This window comes from Pristis pectinata, chromosome 18, assembly GCF_009764475.1.
Source record: "Pristis pectinata isolate sPriPec2 chromosome 18, sPriPec2.1.pri, whole genome shotgun sequence".
Taxonomy (NCBI): Eukaryota; Metazoa; Chordata; class Chondrichthyes; order Rhinopristiformes; family Pristidae; genus Pristis; species Pristis pectinata.
Window position 1 is genome coordinate 22,952,636 of NC_067422.1, and position 22,647 is coordinate 22,975,282.

At 39.1% G+C, this 22,647-nt stretch overlaps 1 long non-coding RNA gene across 1 annotated transcript in view; it reads right to left on the reverse strand.

Moving 5' to 3' along the window:
* The window catches only part of LOC127579964 (uncharacterized), a 94,982-nt gene that overhangs the window by 22,225 nt on the left and 50,110 nt on the right, over positions 1-22,647 (reverse strand). The window contains exons 2-3 of the long non-coding RNA XR_007957747.1: positions 13,747-13,787; positions 11,733-11,810 (exon numbers count right to left, since the gene is read on the reverse strand). This is a non-coding gene — a long non-coding RNA (uncharacterized LOC127579964). The remainder of the gene's footprint in view (positions 1-11,732; positions 11,811-13,746; positions 13,788-22,647) is intronic.

Here is a 22,647-nt window from a genome sequence, read left to right on the forward strand (position 1 = left end):
TCCCATTCTCCTGCCTTTTCCCCATGACCTTTGATGCCCTTACTAATCAAGAAACTATCAACCTCCGCTTTAACTACACCCAATGACTTGGCCTCCGCAGCCATCTGTGGCAATGAATTCCACAGATTCACTACCCTCTGGCTGAAGAAATTCCTCCTTATCTCTGTTCTAAAGGGGTGTCCTTCTATTCTGAGGCTGTGCCCTCTGGTCCTAGACTCTCCCGCTACTGAAAACATTCTCTCCACATCCACTCTATCCAGGCCTTTCAATATTTGGTAGGTTTCAATGAGATCTTCCCCTCATCCTTCTAAACTCCAGTGAGTACAGGCCCAGAGCCATCAAGTGCTCCTTATACATTGACCCTTTCGTTCCTGGGATTATTCTTGTAAACCTCCTCTGGACCCTCTCCAATGTCAGCGCATCCTTCCTTAGATATGGGGCCCAAAACTCCTCACAATACTCCAAATGTGGTCTGACCAATGCCTTATAAAGCCTCAGCATTACATCCTTGCTTTTATATTCTAGTCCTCTCAAAATGAATGCTAACATTGCATTTGCCTTCCTTACTACCAATTCAACCCGTAGGTTGACCTTTAGGGAATCCTGCACTAGGACTCCCACGTCCCTTTGCACCTCCAATTTCTGAATTTGATTCTCGTTTAGAAAATAGTCTACACCTTTATTCCTTCTACCAAAGTGCATGACCATACACTTCCCTTCGCTGTATTCCATCTGCCATTTCTTTGTCCAACCTGTCCCAGTCCTTCTGCAGACTCCCTGCTTTGTCAACACTACCTGCCCCTCCACCTATCTTTGTATCATCTGCAGACTTGGCCACAAAGCTATCAATTCCATCATCCAGATCATTAACATATAACATGAAAAGTAGCGAACCCAGCACCAATCCTTGCAGAACACCACTAGTCACTGGCAGCCAACCAGAAAAGGCCCCCTTTATTCCCACTCTTTGCCTTCTGCCAGACAGCCAATCTTCTATCCATGCTGGTACCTTTCCTGTAACACCATGGGCTCCTATCTTGTTTAGCAGCCTCAGGTGCGGCATCTTGTCAAAGGCCTTCTGAAAATCCAAATAAACAAAATCCACTGACTCTCCTTTGTCTATCCTGCCTGCTAATTCCTCAAAGAATTCCAATGGATTCCAACAGAGATTCCAATAGACTTCCAACAGGCAAGATTTCCCCTTAAGGAAACCATGCTGACTTCAGCCTATTTTATCATGTGCTTCTCAGTACCCCGAAACCTCATCCTTAATAATGGACTCAAACATCTTACCATGACTGACGTCAGACTAACTGGCCGATAATTTCCTGTCTTTTGCCTCCCTCCCTTCTTAATCAGAGGAGTGACATTTGCAATTTTCCTGTCCTCTGGAACCATTCCTGAATCCAATGATTCCTGAAAAATCACTACCGATGCCTCCACAATCTCTTCAGCTGCCTCTTTCAGAACCCTGGGGTGTAGTCCAATACCACGCTGTACATAGAACAGTACAGCACAGAAACAGGCCCTTTGGCCCACAATATCTGTGTCGAACACAATGCCAAATTAAATGAAATCACTTCTGCCTGTGCATGATCTATATCCCTACATTCCTTGCACATTCATGTGCCTACCTGAAAGCCTCTCAAATGTCACTATCGTGTCCGCTTCCACCACTACCCCTGGAAACCTGTTCCAGGCACCCACTACTCTTGGTGTAAAGAAACTTTCCCCCTCTCACCTTAAATGCCTGTCCTCTAGTATTTGACATTTCTGTCCTGGGAAAAAGATTCTGACTGTCTAGCCTATCTGTGCCTCTCATAATCTTATAAACTTCTGATCAGGTCTCCACTCACCCTATGACACACCAGAGAAAACAACTCAAGTTTATTCAACCTCTCCTTATAGCTCGTTCCCTCTAATCTAGGCAGCATCCTGGTAAACCTCTTCTGCACCCTTTCCAAAGCATCCACATCCTTCTTGTGATGGGGCGACCAGAACTGCACACAATACTCCAAGTGTGACCTAACCAAAGTTTTATATACTGTAGTTGCAACATGACTTCTTGACTCTTATAATCAATGCCCAGCCAGGCCAATGAAGGCAAGCACACCATATGCCTTTGTACCCCCCCCCCCCCCCGATCTACTTCTTGGATTCCAAGATGTTAATGTTAAAATGTCAACTCTATTTCTCTTTCCACAGATGCTGCTTGACCTGCTGAGTGTTTCTAGCATTTTCTGTTTTTATTAAGAATTTGTATTACTTTTTTCCAAGATTCATAACCATGAGGAACTCAGACTAATCGTGAAGTCTCAGGTTGACCTGAACAAGCTGCAGTTGCCTCTTTAATCTATTGGACTTCACCATCTCACAATTGTGTTCTGGCTTCATCAACAAGTGTAGAAATTGATGTTACTGACCCCTGCCCAGGCTTTGACAAGGCTCACTCTCACCATCTCTTCCTTTTTGCCTAGGTCATTTTCTGATGCTGCTTCCTTCTTCTCCCCAGTGTGGCCTAATAACAGGCCATAAATTTTAATGTTCATTCTCCCATCATATTCCAAGTATTTCAGCAGCAAGCTATGATCTGTACAATCTGTGTTGGCAAGAAAGAGAAACAAAATTTGTGACAGTGACTTAACTTTTGATGGAAAAAAATACTCTGGAAACATCACGACTGAAGAAACAGATGAAAAGATGAGATCATTACTGAAAATATAAAGGAATAATTAAGCAACGATTTGGAGGTCACTCAATCCAAGCACTTAATATGAAATAGCACAAGAAAATTAGCTTGGATAATCTCCCAGATTTTAGGAGTTTCTGGCTGCAAAATGTTTATATTTTGAATAATGTGGGACCATCAAAGGAATCTGATCAAATAAAACAATTACTGAGTGTTCTTATAAATTCTCCAAATATTTGAAAAGTAATGGCAATTTCTCATTAAACATTAAATAATTTCAAAATCAATCATCTTATTTTTGAAGTTGATTAATTAATGCGACATCTTGAAAACTATACTTAACCTATTGTGAAAGCATCTTTTGATAAAACTCCGCAAGACCCACTTATATGCCATACGACAGGTGTTGTGGTATCAGTACATGCTCAATATACCACTGACGTGAAACACACATTTCAACAGCTGCAAGGGGACAACAAAAGGATTGGGAGAAAAAAAATTTCTAGGTTTCACAGTTACAAAATACTCTGCTCGTAAATTATTTTCATTTAAGCATTCTGTTCATCAGATTAAATGAACACTCAAGGTTTCATGTACTTCAGACAAAACAACAGAGGGGGGCAATGTAGAGCAGCAAAAGAAAATCAAGTCTCCATTCTGTGGAAAAAGGCCAAGAGGCTGAATTCTAATTTCCAATCAATCTTTTTCCCTCAAGGTGAAACCGTCAAATGTTTCAATCTAAGTGAAACTGGATATGCATCCTGCAGTTTTATTCTTTTCCAGCTTTGTGCAAGCATAGGATGCTGGATTAAGAGCACCAGTATTCCTTTATCTTAGAGAATTATCTGCTACTCTCCCCTCTCAATCCCTTGGGTCTGCTGAGCAAGTCAATGTAAAAGGCTCAAAACCTTTCTGTGAACTTCCAAAGATCAGGCTCCAGCAGAAATGGAGTTATCTCCTGCTCTCCCGCCTCCCCCAACCCCCACCCCTCACCAGTGTTGTCAGTTTTGACAAACCATCTACGCTCTGGAGATGTTGAGAATGAGTTAAGAACATCAGGACTGTTAATTTCTGTTGTATCTTTTGGAATCAATATTAAGAATTAGAGTGATAAAGAATGAGCAAGCTTTTCTGAAAAGACTTTACAACTGCTATTGCTCACCTTTGGTTACCTCATGCTGCCCCCTGATTCATCCCTTGTACTTTGATGAGTTATCAATCTCTCAACTGATATCAGAAAGAGGTAGCACTTACAGATGCTCCACGCTCTTTCTCACTTTTGGCATTGGAGTAGGTTTGGAGATTGAATGGAAGCTCTACCTTCAGATGTTGTCCCAACACATGCAGGTTCTCCCCACTTTCTCTCTGGGAGCAACAGACACAGGATTCATTTCCAAATAAAATTTCCAAACAAAATTTCTTCAATGGACAGAAAATACAAGAAATGCTCAGCAAGTCAAGCAACATCTGTGGAAAGAGAAACAGAATTAACTTTTCAGGTCAAAAACCCTTCACTGGCAGACTCTTCATCTTCAGTCTGAAACAAGAAGTCCGCTCCTCTCCACAGACACTGCCTGGCCTGCTGAGTATTTTCAGTATATTGTATTTTATTTCAAATGAAGTAATTTTACTGCCTCAAGAAACCATCCATATTAATTTAACTTCCTTCTTGTTCAAATTTCCAACAATATGATTGCATAAAAAATACCAAGATAAAAAATACAAAGCTTAAATTTCAAACATTGCCATGGCTTACACTGACTCAGCAAATTGCAGGTGCATGTACCATCACGAATACATTACATTGTTGGGTTATAGGCAATGATCAGATCACAGCAAAAGAGCTGATATATCAGGATTTAGTGTGAGATATTGAATGAAGTTCCCATCGTGTGATAATTATCCAATTTTCACAGTTCCTGTAACGTGCTAAATTCTAGCAGAATAACTAAGAAAAACAATTTCCTTTATTTTGTTCTCATGAGTAATAGTTATAGGACATGTTCTCAATTGGCAAAATTTCCAATTAGCAAACAGTGGACTTAATACAGCAAACCATATTCTAAACTTTCCTTCCACTGCTTACACCACTGCTTATGCCGTGTTTCTGTGTGCTTCTGATGCAAGAACTAAAATTTTAATAAAGTGGACTAGCATATTGATGTAAAGTCAGAACTCCTAAAAAAAAATCTGGGAGCAGGCACTGATGTTGGTTTCTTTTTCCTTTCAGTGAGCTTGAAGGATTTTACAGAGTTAGCTTTGATGGCATCTTTCAACTGCCTTGAGGTGCCTGCTGCAGGTGGTTCAAGTCTCAGAAAACCATGAGTTTCCTGCAGGGTTGAGGTCTTGATATTCAAACTCCATATTCCGGAATCAACCAAAGGCTGTGCTGATGCAAATAAGGTGGTGATTAACTTCATCAATATCTGCCCTCTCTGAGGGGTGGCTCCTGAGAAATGGGAAGTGGTCCACATTTTCCGAGGCTTTATCATTGGGAACCAGTTTTAGATGTGATGGAGAACTCTTTGGGAACAAAGTGCTCTGTACATTGGGCACACACAGGTATGGGACAAGTCATTCTGGATGCTATATCAGCGAAGGAATTAGCACTTTCACACTGATGAACTGACAGATATATACAGGGTGTGGAGATTTGAAAGGCAGCATGACACATGATTTGATATCAGCTCTGTATTTTGTATGCACAATATGGATGCCATTTTCCCAAAGAACTCTCCATCACATCCATTTCCACTTTTGTTCCTGCCCCCTACATGCAGGGTGCTCTTTAAACATTCTAGATGGTCTTCTCAAACACATAGTAACTATACTAATTAACTAACACATACAACACATGGTCTAACTATTCAGAACAGGGAGGAAGTTCCATTTTGTTATCAATCAGCATTATTTACAAGGACCATCAACACCTTACAGACTTATTGCTGATTTCTCAGTTCTGCAATTCTCCATATCTTTGATTCTTTATTGTATTGTTTCAATTGCAAAGTCTACAAGCAGTGGTGTGATTGGGGCTCGAGGACTTTTTTCTTGCTTACTTTCAGAGTACTATGCACAGTATTAGTTTCCCTGGATATTGGTGCAGCACGAGGCATTTCCTTTGGAAGACTGAATGAGTGGGAGAATGAGAGTAGGATACACAACAGGATGAGTCGCTGCAGGATGGATGGAGGCGTTCTCTGGAGGAGATTGTATTTAGGGAGCAATTCTCCCTGAGACTTGGAGATGTCAGAGCTTCCTTATGGAGGTCCTCACCGAAACTTAATAAAATCAAAGACCATACTAGTCAAGGTGACCACAGCAATGTTTCTTTGTGCAGCCTCCTTTCATGTTAGACCTTGAGCCATTTGCAACACCTTTGAATGGTGAAGGCCACTATTCGTTGAAAGTCGCTGCAGCTTATTTTTTTCCAGATAGAAGAGGTGAAGCTCAGTTCTGCAGGGATTCCAGCCTCTCCTTGGTGCCTGTAACTGCAAGCGTATCATCTGTAAACTGAGAGTGATCCACTCTCCCATCATTCCAAGGGAGTGAGCCATTTTGGTCATCCTGGTGGTCCAGTTGCAGACACCATGCCATAATTGTGCCACGGTCCTCTGAAATTAAAGTGTGGTTCTTCTTGACTCCAGTGTGAAACTCACGCACAGGTGGAAAGCCATGCTTCCAGTCAGAATACCGGGTTGCTGAATAACCCTTCAGTGCCTAGGTTACTGAGGAAACTCACAGAGTGAGCATCAAAATTCATCATGGCCTGTGACATGCTGGACAACCTGATCGTCGTGAGGGCACAGTTCTTACCACCAGTTCTTACCACAGAGCAGCCAAAGAGGCCAATGCAGAGAAGGCCAATGAATACAAGTTCTCTGGTAGGCTATCCAGTGCTCTGAGTATTTGAGTGCAGATACTCATCAGCTTTCTTCCACTAGCTGCCCTGCCATTCAAGTCTTCTGCAGCAGAAACCATATGTGACCTCACTCTGTAACAAACTGATGCCCAGGTTATCCTCTTCTCTGACACTGGTTGCAAGCTGCTTGTACCTGATGCCTCTGCACATCCCCTTCATTTAGCTCACTTCTAAATTACACACAGTCTTAGTACCTGAGCTGGTGCCTGAGTGTGAATTGAGTAATGATGTATCTGCAGCAAGTTCCAGCTGTCAACTATTCTCTGTGTAAAAAAAAACTTTCCCCTCAAATCTCCTTTAAAACTTCTTCTCACTTTAAACCTATGCCCCTTTGTTTTGGTACTCATCCAAGGGGAAAGAATTCTGACTTTTCCCTATTGTTTTATATACCTCTATCAGGTCAGCCCTCAGCCTTCTTCGCTCCAGTGAAAACAAGCCCAGCCTATCCAATCTCTCTGTATAACTGAAGTCCTCCAATCAATGCAACCTCTTGGTGAATCTCCTCTGTGCTCTCTCCAGTGCAACCATATCCTTCCTATGGTGTGGTGACCAGAACTGCACACAATCCAGGAAGTGTGGGCTAACCAGTGTTCTGTAAAGTTGTAACATTACACCCCAACTTTTCTATTCTATGCCCTAACCAATGAAGGAAAGCAAGCCATTTGCCTTCCTCACCATCCTATCTAACTGTGGTCACTCACAGGGATCTATGGACCTAAACCCCAATGTTCCTCTGTGCATCCTCATTCCTTAGAGCCCTACCATTTACTGTATATGTCCTATCCCTATATGACTTTCCAAAATGCATCTCCTCACATCTTTCAGGATTAAATGCACTGCCCAACTTTCCATCTGATCTATATCATGCTTTAGCCTTGGACAACCTTCCTCGCTTTCCATAACACCACAAATTTTTGCTTCATCTGTAAACTTACTAATCATTTCTCTTACAATCACATCCAAGAAATTAATATACATCACAAACAACAATGGTCCCAGGACTGATCTTCTGTCGTGCAGCATTAGTCACAGATTTCCAAACAGAAAAGCATTCTTCTACCACTACCCTCTGCCTCCTATCACTAAGCCAATTTTGGATCCAATTAGCCAGCTCACCTTGGATCACATCTGCCTTAACAGTCTGGACTAGCCTACCATGCAGGACCTTGTCAAATGCTTTGCTAAAGTCCACATCTAATGTCCTATCTTCATCAATATTTCCAGCATCTTTTGCTTCTATTCTGGGACAGATTTGCATCAATGAATGCTGCAAGAGTGGTACAGAATTGCATCAATGAATGCAAGACATTGTGTTGACTTGACGTGGCCATCATGGCTGAATAGCTAGCAATGTGTGAAAACTGTGTGACTTGCAGCAGTGCTCACAATGATGGAGTGTGTTGGAGCATGTCAATGTTAGCTATGAGTCCTGGTTGATGGAGTTTGTTGACAGCTGAGTGGTGGAGATCTAGTGTAACGAGCAGTGTTTGAGACTAATGAAGCAGTTGGTTGAATATGGCATTCACGAACCGGGACCACGTTTGTGAAATCGTTGATCTTTTTGTGCTACTTCTGTGCTCTCAGGATGGTGAAGTTTTCCAGCATGCTATCATGAATTTTGATACCCACTGTAAGCCACAGCTATATCCTGTGGCTTGATTTTGGCATTAACATCCAAGACTATTTGTTTCTACTGTCTTTGGACTAAAGAGCCTTCAGGCCCCTAAATTTACAGAGCATGTCTTCACCTCCTACCCTAAGGTCTTTAGTGCAGGATATGAAATACACTCAGACCCCTAGCTCCCATGTTACATCATCCTTCACAGTTCCCCAGGTCAGTGTCTGTTGCTGACCAGAATCAATGGCTCCAGCTCTAGGCCACCTCTTCCATAAGAAGTAAAGGTTGACATTAAGTGGGGCAAACCAAGCTTAACCAATGGTGGCTACTCATAACATTGTCTTCTGCTAAAGCATGCAGTCTATAAACATTACATGAAAAGGCAGACCAAAGTTGGTGCTATATTTATGTTACTTTGAATGGATATTGGGTTAAAGCCCAATTTTTGCTATTCCACTTAGCTGCCACAATATTTAAATATTTAAGGTCACAGGGAAAATACCTACCCTCTGGGTATTGTAACAAAGTCACATAGTAACAAAGTCACATAGTAAAACAGTCAGTGGAAAGAAAGTGCAAGTATCAGATCAGAAGAATAAATATCAGAAAAAGAGAGAAACTAAATGCAGAACAAGTGAAAAGGAACAAACCACCAATGAATATTCAGCGTACAGTTCACTCTTTTACTGAGGGGTAGGAAGAGGAACCCAACTACTCGCTGATTTAGTTAGAGTCATGGAATCAGACAGCATGGAAACAGGCCCTTTGGCCCACCAAGTCAACCAATGAGCACCCATTAATTCTTCCTACATTCCCATCAACTGTTAACCCACTTTCTTTTCTGTTTTGTAATCAATCACAGATGCCACTGCATAGCCTACACTCACTTTCCCTGAAAATCCCAGCCTTAAACATTGAAAGAAGTGAAGGACAACTGATCTGCACCTCTCTTCCATCACCTGCCATACCTTCAAAGTTTCTAGTGTCGTGTCCAATGGACAAGTGGGCCATTAATATCCAAACCAATGCTGGGACAATATTAGAAAAACAGAGACTAATTTTGACCCTGTTCATCAAATTAGGACATCTCATTGCAGTTAATAAATTACTTTTAAGTGCTGCCATAGTTGAATTGTTGGGAGATGCAACTGTCAAATTGACCAGCATGGTCCTACTGATAGGTAGCTCTTAGTAACAGTATGAGGCAGTTATTACCAAGCAGACTAGATCTAACCTACAAGGCTAATGCTTGTGGTGCCATTCTGCATATTCTGATGGGTCACAAATTATCACCAGGTACAGGGCTGATATAACACATCTGTGAATCCAATAAAGACTTGAGGATAGAACCATATATGACTTACTTAGCCTTATATCAGCCAGGGTTTGCCTATTATAGTTATGAGGCTAGTGATGGTCACAGTTATTTATGGGGAAATGGCATAGCAATTTCATCCAGGGGACAGTTGCATGGTTGAGTTCCAAACTTCGGTTGCTGCAGCCCTCATTGTGCTGTTCTGTCATTAGTTTTGTGAAAACCGTAAGTCATGCTATCTACTACTGAAGTAAACGGAATATCCCAAAAGTACAATATTTACATCACAGATGAGAATTGAACTCTTTGCTGTAAACTAAGATTGTCCACTTTAGCCTATATCCTTTTCACAACATGAACTGTTAATTACCACCAAGAAACCTCTCTAATATGTAAAGTATTACAAGCATTGGATCCCATTCCTTCAGGTTTTACTTGTTGTTGGATATTTGAAGAAAATTCAAGTTAAGAAAGTAAGCAACTTTGTTTCCTTCTTCCTTTCAATGTTTAATCCAATTTTTCTTTCCATCTCCATATTTCACTTCTCGTACCAGACTTTGTATTGCATTCACCCATTATAATTATATTTCGTCCTCAGCTTTTATACTGTTGATTCCTTAATCATTTTAGACTGATTGGTGGGGATACACAGATGTTTCACCGATTCAGCAAATCAGATATCCTGTTCCTTCAGTGCAAGATTTTCAGCTCAAACTTTCAATTTGCCACTTGCAAAAAAATTGCTAAATGTGGAATCGCATGTTGTAACAAAATGTAGACCATTATATTTTCCATCTTGGTTATTTGCTAAATACGCATTGTCAGTCATTCAGTGGCTGGAGTTGCCTCAGCTGTTGAGAGGCCTGGGGAACATATGTGCAAATTACACGCTACACTGACCAGCTGTCAGGGGTTCTGAGTGCAGTAGAGCGTAAGGTTTCTTTCTGCGCTGAGGAGATTGTGGCGAAAGAAATTCTGGAGGAGAAAGGACACAGATGGGAGAAAGAAACTGATAGATTTCTGTTAACAGAAGATATGTGCTAAAGGCAGCTACGTGATCAGCTATGATTTTAGTAAATGGTGTCAGGGCTGAACTGCCTTCTCCTGTTCCTATGTTCAACAGGAGAAAAGCCACATGGTAACAAAGTCAGAGGGAAAGAAAGCACAAGTATCAGATCAGAAGAGTAAATATCAGAAAAAGAGAGAAACTAAATGCAGACAAGAGAAAGGGAGAAAACCACCAACGAATATTTACTTAGGGGTAGGAAGGGGAACCACAACTCCCCTTGGCGAGTCCCCATTAACTTCTGCATCTGTCCACTAGTATCACCAAAATAGAAATCTTCAATGAAGCATATAATCCAATTAACTTAAATAAACACAATATATTTCTATTGCTGAAAAGTGTATAAGACCACTGCTATAAATTATATTCGTTACGGGATCCGATATCAATAAACTTAAAAGTAACGGATTTCATTTCTGTTATGAAAGCATGCTAGCATTTTGCTGTAAAATTAATATTTATGCTCTACTGATGCATTAGAAGAAATCATAAAGCAACACATGCAAGGAACCTGACTGGATTGCTTTAAATAAATGCATATATTTTAGAAGAAGAAAGGTTGAATTCTGAAGGGGAAATAATTTGCATGTTGCAGTCAGGTGTAGAGCAGCCTTCATCCTCATGTATATGTTAACAATATCTCGCTCTGTTTGTTCAACGTAATGGTGGGAATTTCCTTTTAGCTCTGCTGTTCTTCTCAGAAGCCAGCACAAAAGATTGTGAAATTTTAAGAGCAAATTGAACTCATTGGAAATCAGATTTCCGCAACCTTTTCTGCTAAATTTCAACAATCCTTCCCAGGGTCAATTGTTTCTGCCAATTCACTCAATTGCAGGTCCCGAGGGAGACTTCAGAGACTAAGTGGTAACTTTACGGCACTTTAAAATGCTATGAATTTAAACTTTTCCTTTAAAATTAGCCAAGGAACTAGCTACTTCACCCCAATCTAATTGGAAAATAATTGTTCATATCTTTAAGTTACTTTCTATAATTTAATATCATTCAAGGCAATCTGCTTTGGATTGGATGACAGCAGATTGGTCATCTGTGAACAGGGTCCTAAAATATCCCAGAGCCCTACGATCTGAAAACCTTCAGACACTACTGGGTGCTGTATCTCACCGAATGTATCAATCTCCTTCCTGCTGATGGTGGTGTTGGTTGAGTACTGTTTGGAGGACCTGGATGCGGAAAAGCCACCTTTAGAAAGGAGAAGGAATATTTTCATTCATCAAGCTAAAAGCTGTGTGTGAACTGCAGCTTTATTTTACAATGTTTTTTAATAGAAAGGCATAGCATGAAGCATTGGGAATTACTATTAAACCAATACATTTACCATGTAATTTGTATTTTTAACTAATGCCAAATTATATTGGCAAGATCTGCATGAATATTGTTATGAATTCATTAAGAGAACAATTGCACACCTACTAGTAAATAAAAAGATAAGGACATGCTGACGCTGAAGTTGCTTCCTTCTGAGTTTTCTGTTACTATGAGCTATATTTACATCCGCTCTATATGTTACTATTATATTCACTCTTTCTTCTAGTCTTCTACATTTCTAAATACATTTGAGGGGGTTCATTACATGTACATAATGGTCTCTGGTTTTAACTGGACAGTGATATGAGCAAGATTCATATTTACATGCATAAAACAATTCAACTTTCCTAAAACATGACTTTCTGTGCAATTGTCGTCAGTTGTGTATTAGTTTCAGGGCCAAATGTACCCTGTGCCTTCTACAGCATTACATGAACTGGCGACAGGTCGAATATGCACAGTAAGTTAACATGTTTATAAAGTATGGCATCAATGGCTCAGCAGATAATGTATACACTGGAAGAAAGAGAAATTTGGAGCTTAAAAATGAGAATAAATCATTTTATTTGTGTAATTTATCCAGCTCCAAATTTGTATACTTTTCCTCATCCCTCATGCTCATGAGCCTTACATTCTGCTTCCTTGATCCTATTCCTATTAAAGTACAAAGCTGCTAACTTCTTTCTCTTGTCACTTTGTTGTATGGTATTCTTGCTCCTTGTGTAACGTCCGTTCCCCAGATTTGTTGTCATTGCCTCTCATTTCAAATAAGTCCCCTGACACCTTCATCTTTGCAACGTACCACCCTTCTCCAGCCACTCTTTTCCCTCCAGAATATTTCACAGTTCTATAGCCTTGTGAGAGAACCCATGTTACCCAGAACTTGATTAAGTCTTTCCAATCAGGTTTCCTACTTGATTAAATAGCTTTGATAAAATGTGATAAAATGAAAGTAAAGACATGAAATTGACTAGGAATAAGTGACAGGAAGAGTCGATAACCACAGCATAAACAGAAAGGAGAGGAAAACAAAGCCTTAAGATTGTGGTCTGGGAGATTATGAGAACTAATTGTTACGTATTCTGATTGATTGCTCTGAGGTTAGCATTTTAGTTTAAAAACTGAATTGATATATCAAAAAGTTTGGTTTGTCAACATATTGAAACATTGTTGTATCACAGTGTATAAATTACATATTTAATATTATCATGTTTGGGCATAATTCTAAATGTTTCAAATGCACTGGCATAACTTCATCTCAGGGAAAAATGTGGATTAGTGCTGCAAATTAACTCTATAAACAACACCTGGATTACTTGCATTAGAACCATTTTCAAACTGCACAGGCAGCACCTTGGCAATTTGGGAAAATAAATAACCATGCACTCAGATTGCTGAAAATCAGCATTTTTATATACACAATGCCGTTTGGAATGTAGCAGCCTTGATACCAATAGGAAAGCAAAAATCAATGATAATACAGTGATAAAAAATAATTTAAACTGTTAACAACTTTGGAAGAAAACATTAGGATTATTCCAGAAATCCCAAGGCAAATTTTTCTCTTCCCTCAGTCTGGGCTAGTATTACATTCTATGTGGTTTCTCCTATGCCCATATTTTATTAATGAAACACTTTTAAAATTGGTAAACTACATGAGTTTTCCAACTGCAGCAGTGTTACTCTGCTGAGCATAAATAGAAATGACTGAACATTGGTTCGTCAGTTCACAGTTAGAATTTGTCCACTGTTTCTTCTTTCAGACTGAAAGCATGGATACTGAATCTGAAAAAAAAACTGATTTTCTTACCTTTAGATCAGATTTGGAAATGTCCCCTTCTTGTTATTATCCTGTAAAAATAAAATATGATATTTAAATAGCTAATTGTTCATTAAGGATAATAATTAGCATTGATTGGAAAACAATTGTACACTTTCTGAAACTTGGCTGCTTTTTGGCTCTTCGTTCTTACCTTTAGACAAATGCCTTAGCCATATCTGCTCAGTTTTAGAAAGACTGGCCCTATCTCATGTAACATTAAAGATGATCAAGGCTTGAAGAATGTTCAGCTGCTTCCATTTAACATATCTTTCTCTAAATTTTATGAAGGCCCACATTCTCAGGCAGTGATGAACTTAGTTACTGGCTACTTGAGACTAGGCCATGCCACACATTTTAGTAGAATTGCTTCACACTATGGTTGGAATTCATTTTAACATTAGTAATTAACTTGGCATCATTGAAAGAACAAAATATCTCTTCATAGCAGTGGAAGTGTCTGAAACTAAGAATGGGTTTTAGGCAAAGGACTCAAGAAAGTCCACCTAATGGGTACAGAATCCAACAAAAAATCAATTGCTGCTAAAATCTTCTGCAGAGCAGAAACACATTCTTTATCTGCAAAAATCACTAAAGAAAATTTAAATATATGTACTTGCACATGTACTAATGTAATGATTTAAATAAAATTTGAAAATAAATCTATTGCCTGTCAACAAATTGAAACTATTACTATACAGCAAGTTATGGTTTTAGCATTCAAAGCAGTATTTAAGGGCAATCTCCCTTTCTTGAGGTGTTGAAGCCTGCTGAGCTACAGTTCCATTGGTGCTGATACCACTCTGATTCTTTTCCCAGGTAAATATTCTTCATCTGTGGTGCAGCCTATGAATGTTGAGTATCCATTTGACCAGGTGGACAGGTTATCTTCTTTTCATTGTTGTCAGTCTAAATCATAAGATGTAGCTTTCCAAAAGGACCACAGGATAAAGGTTAGGTTGGGAAATATTTGTTCATTATTTCCCTCACCAGTCTAGAGCCACCAAGGTTAATTTTAGCATCCTCACCACTGACATTCATTACCTTATGATGATAACATTCCCTAATTATTTCCTGAAATGCTTCCCACAGCTTGATGAAATATTATGTATTCAGGAGAACCAGAAACAAAACTTCCACAAAAAAAATAATAATTTTAAGACAATCACAAAAATTTATACTGGATACATTAACTCTGCTGTTGCTCAGGAACATGTGCAAAAGTGCAATCATTCAAACAACAAGTAACCTTATAACCTTTTCTTTAAATTTATTTTAATGAAAATTGTTTAATAAATCACAAAAAAAAATTGAAATTTTTCAATGGGGATATACGATTTCATTTTTTTATATCATTGCAATAATAATCCCATTCTGATAAATTTCATAAAATTATTTGTGGGTTTTCATGTTGCCAGTACTTACATGTGATATTAAGTATTAGCAAGCATATAAGAATGTTATTTTGTTACACTCAATGCTTTGCACAATCAACAGTATAACTTAGGACTGTTGGCTGAGTAGGGTGCAATATCAAACTGAGCTTAGCGTCAGAAGTACAATTGCATCCTTGATTTTCTTTCAAGTAACAATCTAACTTAGATTACAATGGAGTAGTTCGGGTCTATGTGATACTAAGTACAAGGCTAAATTCAGCACAATATCAAGTGCAATTTGCACCCAAATTCCTGAATCCACCCATGGTAACCAGATCATTTTTATCAGAAATGTCAATTGCAGCTATTAGCCTGAAAGACCTCCACTTAATGTCCCCATACCTGTTGTCCCGCTGGAACATGAATCTCTCAATTGGCAACAGTTAAATACAGATCTGGTGATTTACACCAACTATCCAGGATCTCCTTATGCTTCCATGAGGATTGTTTTATACCATGACACCTCTAGTCAGACATAGTAAAGGATAGAAAAGGAGACAAATTACATGGAAACAGAAAATTTGTTCCCTGTCATAAATAATTGTTGATATCAAGGTAACAGTTAATTTAATTCATTTTCCAGGATCTTTTTCAACTTCCACATGAAAGTCAGTGAAAAGTGCTCTTACTACACAACTACTGGACCCTCTGTTCCATTCCAAGCAGAATGAAACAAGGGATCACTGGGCAGGGAATAATGACACCACATAGTACAATTTGGTCCTTAGTTTAAAGCAATGCCTTCTAACTGTTTCTCATGTTTCTTTGAAAGTCGAACCACAAAGTTTGGAAGGCAGAAAAATAGGCTCCGTGGAGTGTATAGGTACCTCGGAGGCATAGAAACTAGGAGATCGGGTACAATTACAGCATTTAAAAGACATTTAGACAAGTTGATGGATAGGAAAGGCTTAGAAGGATATGGGTCAAATGCAGTCAAATGGCACTTGCTCAGTTAGGCATCTTGGTCGGCACGGATGAGTTGAGACAAAGGGCCTGTTCCCATATTGTATAACTCTATAACTCTATACAAAACTCAAGGGGCTAGACTGCCATCGCAGGCTGGAGGAAACAATTACATCATTTTAAGTTTCAGGTATATCTGTAAACATGACATTTTACAATGAAAATGCTTACATAGCCAGTCCACGGTCTTTAACATATTATAGCTGCCGACAGCACATAATGTGACTATTTAGCTCATTAACTTTATATTAATGTTTCTGTTCACATGAGCCAACTGATACCATCTATTTGCTGCTGTTTTATCTCCTCGTATCCTTGTTTTCCAGCAATGATTTAATTCTCTTTCAAAGAATGTGCCTATACATCAAAAAATATTGAAGATGTTTAATATTCTGACTGCCCTCTGTGGAAAAAAGAGCTTTTTTTTTTAAACATCTCCTTTATTTTTAGTTGTAGATTTTCCACACACCTTGTCATTCTTTATTAAACATGCAGCAAGATCATCAGAGCTGTCCTTACAGTCAAGAGAAAATTAGCTTGAGAAAATTTGCAAGCAAAATACTGGTAAATTCAAAGTCAGGACAATCTGCTATTCTCTTAATACTTTGAGGCATGTTGCATAAGAATCAAACACCCTTCTCTCTGACCCTATGTCTGCTCCTGGGAGTTCAGAGTAATCGTACAGATTCATTATATGCTGGTATGTGTGTTTGTGTGTGTATGTATGCTTTCCTGTTTCACTGGTATCTTTTTTAGCATTGGTTGTTACCTTGGAAACTGATAAGCCAATCATAAAGACCGGCTGCTTAAAACTCCTAAAAAGTATTCACTGCTTTTTCAATCCCGTTACTCAAATATTTGATTTCCGTACTTTGCCATGACATTACGATGCTGTCAGTCTTTTATTTTATGCACTTATCTAAGAATGCAACAAATCAAAACATTTACCTTCCTCGATGTTTTATACAAAATTTAAAACATCTAGCAGCATGGTGGAGTTTGTTCCATGGTACCTACAGAGGGTGGCAGTAAACAAATGGAATAAATCAAGCCTCTTTGTCTTAAAATCATGTAATACTCAAGGAAACCACACTTCGAAGTGTTATTCTCAATTACAAGTGCTTCCCCATTCAAGTTTTTTTTCCTTGCTCTTTCATTATGGAGAATATGCCATTGCTTTTAAATGCAGATTGCAGCTCACAGATCCATTACTCTGTACCATGACAATAAAAAGTCCAGCAGCAATTTTTGTCCTGAACCCACCGGTTATGGGTTGGGTAAATCCCATTCTTGTTGTACAGTCACATTTCTCTATCAGCAACAATATAAGCTAACATGATAATGTCAATGATTTTACACACAAAAATTTATTTATTTCAGCAGCCATGGAAGCAGTCAGGGATCTGGAAGAGATAGTTACTTGTAAGAACCCTGAGTGGTAAGAAAAATTGTTTTTATTCTAAATTGACATTAATGGATGAAGAAATGTTCCTTTGAAGACAGACCCAATGCTGTAAACATCCAAGTAGTAGGATAGATTACAGATAAAACAACATTGCCTTGCAATTCATCCCTGGTTGGTAGTGGAGATGTAATAATGTCATCAGCCTGCAAAATTTACTCCATTGAAGTCAATGGAACTGAACTCCAGGGACATAATGCAATGTGTTCCCCTCAATTCCACTCTCTGTGGCATCAAGCGGATAATCCTGAAGCGGGTTAGAGATACCACAGTATGTTGTCTAGTTGCATCCTGGTCTTGGCTGAGCAAAGATTGTCGATTTAGCTTATTTTCCCACTGTTAGCTGGTAGCCTGTTAGTTTATTGCTGGTAAGATGAGAGTCTGTGAATGCTCAATGATCCATAGCAGTGCAGTGCCAGTATTACAGTTCAGCAATACCATGGATTGCCAGGGCATAGTTTTTCTTTCCTATGTTATCCAGATGGGGATATCATTGCATCATGGGATCAAAGCAAAGTCGTATCCACAGGAACAAGGTGGGAAAATCCCAGAAATTCTTCCAACTGCTTCAAAAAAGCATTGAAGATACCCTGAACATATACTGTTTGCTGACTTTCTTTCAATCACAATATTATAAATTCAGAGTAATAAAATGTCGGAAAGGTGTTAGAGTTGCTCAGTTGGTACTCAAATCATCAGGTCATCTCCTCAAATCCATACAAGTGCAATACTGAGGAGTGCTGCACTGTCTAAGTTCCTGTCTTTTGACAAGACATTAAATGAGATCTGTTCCCTCGTGAGTGTATTAGCTCCCATGGCTCTACTTTGAAGAGCAACAGTAGAGTTATCCCTAGCAGTACCAGGATTTATCCCTCATTTAACTTCATTGAAACACGTTATCTGATCATTATTACTTCTAGTCCTTTTCTGCGGATAACCTGATTGCTGTGTATCCTATAATGCTGTAGGTGTGATATAATTGAAAATACTTTTTAATATAATTTACAAAACCATAGGCCAACTAAGGAAATGAAAGTTTGTATTTATTAAATGAGATCTGTTTACTGCATGAATGTATTAGTGCCCATGGCTCTACTTTGAAGAACAACAGCAGAGTTATCCCTGGCAATACCATGATTTATCCCCCATTCAACTTCATGGAAACACATTATCTGATCATTATCATACTGTTACATTATAATTATTTATTATAATGTCTCTTTTTGGCGATTCCTCACACCTTCCCTCATCCTGCAATGGCTTCATGGTCTTATTGTTTCTCTGTAGAGAATAACTGTGATGTTTATATTCACTGCACTTTTTGTCATCATGCTCTCCCCATCTCGTTTGATGGCCATGACGTGTGACTCAAATTCTTGCCACTTTCGCTCTTCATAATGTTCTCAAAATATTTCTCATTTGCCTTATTGAGACTAACTTCAAACTGATGTGAAAATATACTTGGATCAGTTTTCTGCAAAGACCTTGCTTTTGGCAGTTCCAAGTGAATCTCACAGCGACTGCATGTAACCTTCTCACCATAACGAATTGGAACATCGGTTTCTTTTCATAAATCCTTAAAAATTCAAAGTGATTAATTTTGCTGTTCCATTCTCAGTGCAACTCAGTGTAAGACTTCAGATACAAACAGTTCATAATTAACCACAATGCATTATTTTGACCATTGCATGAACATGCAGACACAATACATTTTGACAAGATCCAACTACTTCTGAGAGATCTTTCTCTCTCTGTTCATATTCAGCATAGGTGAACCAAAATACAATCATTCACCTCTGAAATGATCAAAAGAACAAACTAGAGATTGTGGGCTTTCAAAGATCCCTGTTTTGAATCTACATTATGATGGGTTGAACCATACTCAGTTTAGTCTCATGTTCATAATAACCTGGATCCAATCATCTTTGGGCCTCCTGATCCCAAAGTCAGGAAGTGAGGCACAGCGAGGTGTAATTGTTGCTGGGAAGTCCAGGTTTTGCTTGCATATCCAATGCAGTGCACTGGGGTGTCTGAGAAGTGACTAGGCCTCAGCTGGCAGATCCTGAGCCCCATCCTACCATCTAATTGTCTCCTGACAGCTCACTGTTGTCAAAGACCATGGTCAGTAATTTAAAATCAGTTTAAAAGGATTAAAGTTATTTTTAAAAATAACGATATATTTTCCTAATTAAAAAAAGTCCATACCTTTTCAATTTAGATCAGAGTCCCAGTTAAAATGACTGAGGCTGCACTCCATATGACATTCACAGTTGGTGTAAAGATGTGGAACCAGATGTTGGACTTAGCTTCACAGTTTCGCATAACTGGGCTCCACTGTTGACTCAGTGAGGAGTCCTGTGGCAGAGCAAGAGGTCAAATGTGCCAGCACCTGACCTCCAGCTTCTCTCTCTTCTGTACTGCAGCAGAAGAGGGAAGCTAGAGTCCAGCTAACCTGCAGAAAGTACCTTGCCACTGATTTTCTATCAAACCACCGGCAAAAGATAAATATGTGTCAGGCCATGTAAATATGTGAATGAGGAGCAGGAGTAGACCATTCAGCCTGTTAAACGTATTCTGCCATTTAATAAGATCATGGCTGATTGAGTGTAACATGAACTCTGCATTCCCATCTACCAGCAGTAACTTTTTGTCCACATACTTTTTTTTTAATTTAAAAAAAAATTTTTTTACATTTTTAAAATTTTTTTTTATTTACAACGTGGTAACAGGCCCTTCTGGACCAACGAGTCCACGCCGCCCATTTTAAACCCATATTAACCTACCCGTACGTCTTTGGAATGTGGGAGGAAACCAGAGCACCCGGAGGAAACCCATGCAGACACGGGAGAACGTACAAACTTCTTACAGACAGTGACGGGAATCAAACCCCGATCGCTGGCGTTGTAATATCGTCGCGCTAACAGCTACGCTACCGTGTCACCCACTTATCAAGTATCAATTTACCTTGACCTTTATTAATATTCAAAGCCCCTTCTTCCACTGCCCTTTGAGAAAGAGAGTTCTACTGACTTAATCCTTTGAGAGAACAAAGTTCACCTCAACTCCATATGAAATGCCTTATTATTTTTGACCCCTAATTCTACATAGTCCCAAAGGGAGAAGCATCCTCTCCACATCAGTTCTAAGACATTTCAGGATCTTGCATGTTTCAATCAGTCACCTCTCCCTCTTCTGGCCTGTTGTACTTTCCTCATTAGGCAACTCCCCCCTCACCCTCCCCCCATTCCAAGTACCAGTCTGGGAAGCCTTCTTTGAATTGCTTCCTACACACTGACATCCTTCCTTAAAAGGGAGACCTATACTAGATCCAGTACTCCCGATGTGGTCTCACCAGTGCCCTATATAAATGATCTCTCAATTTTTATATTCAATACCCCAAGCAACAAACAGTAACATTCTGTTAGCCTTCCAAACTACTTGCAATATCTGCATGCTACTCTTTTGTGAGTCATGCACTAGGACACCCGAATTCCTCGACAGCTCTGGGCTCTGTAACCTCTCAACATTTAATTTCTCCTGCGAAAATGGCCAATTTTATGTTTCTACAATGTGCTCCATTTACCAGATCTTTGCCCATTCACTTAAATCTTTGTAGCCTCCCCTTCACAATTTACTTCCCTACATATTTTTGTGCTAAGAGCAAATTTAGTAACAATGCCTTTAGTCAAGCCACTTACATAAATTGTGAAAAAAATAAAGCCCCAGCATTGATCTCAATGTTTTGCCAGCCAGTTAAGAAAACATTATGTCTCCTGTTTACTCTAAACCAGCCAATCTTCTGTCTAAGCAATATGTTACCACCTACACCATGAGCATTTATTTATTGTAATACCCTTTGATATAGTACCTTAACAAAGGCCTTCTGGAAGTTGGATTTGGGATTTCCAAGGGATTCAGGGGTTGGAGTAAAGTTTTCTGACAATTGAATGTTTTCTTGCCAAATTAGGAATGCAATGCACTGTTGTTACTTTTGTCAACAGTTGCAAGACATAACTAACTAGTTTTCAAAATGCTTCATTGCAAAACATTATTGTCAAAGACGTTTCTAGCTATATAATGTCACAGGGATTCATCGCGATACCACTGTTTCTCGTGCACCAGAGTATTAAAGACAGCATAGGTTACTGAATGTTCCCTTGCTGAGGGTCAGAAGGGGCAGTAAAAGAACAGGCAGCTATTTATCAATCACACCAATGTATTTGTTACTTGACTATGATGTAATTAACCTAAGAAACTGCTGTGATCAATCTCCGGTTCCCTACCTCAATATGAAATCCAAGCACGACTTATAAATTTGAACTAATATTACATTACTTAAATTAGATCATATTAGTCGGTCCTAATATGATGTCCTACTGTGTACTTGACCTTGACCATAAACTGTGGACAACAAAGTCTTTTAACAAGCCCTGTGTTTTGGTGAAACCCTATTTTGTCACTTTGGTTGGGACAGCAGTTTTTGTCCATTGAAACCACTGTGCTCATACTTTAATTTAGTTGGTGACATATGGAAGAAAAGATCACAGAGAAGATAGCTTATTCATAACACTTACTTCAAACTTCTTTCTTCCAGAAAGCATAGCATGAAGGCCACCACCGCCTCCTAGCTCATTAATCAGAATTGCCAGGCAGACATTTTCAATGCTCCATTACCATGGTTACCATCAATCGGCTGATAAAAACAAGGCAATTTGTCTAAGATGTTACATAGCTTGGCTCCTTTAATTCTGGACGTGCGTGAATATGGTTTAACCTCTTAACTCAATACAGCTGTTATATTTCAACCTATGCCCAAGGTCTAAGAGGGAGCTGAATCATTTAATTCAAGTATGAACATCTTCTGGGATTTGTTAAGATGTGTGCTTGATTAACAGCTATTTTTGAATTTGTATTTGCCTGACTGTTGAAGCCCAAATAACATCTCATGCAGATCTCTTCTCTCACCTTCTGCACAGAAAGACGGAAAACAAAGCAGGAGGGTTCTCTATTTGATCCAGGCATGTGGTATGA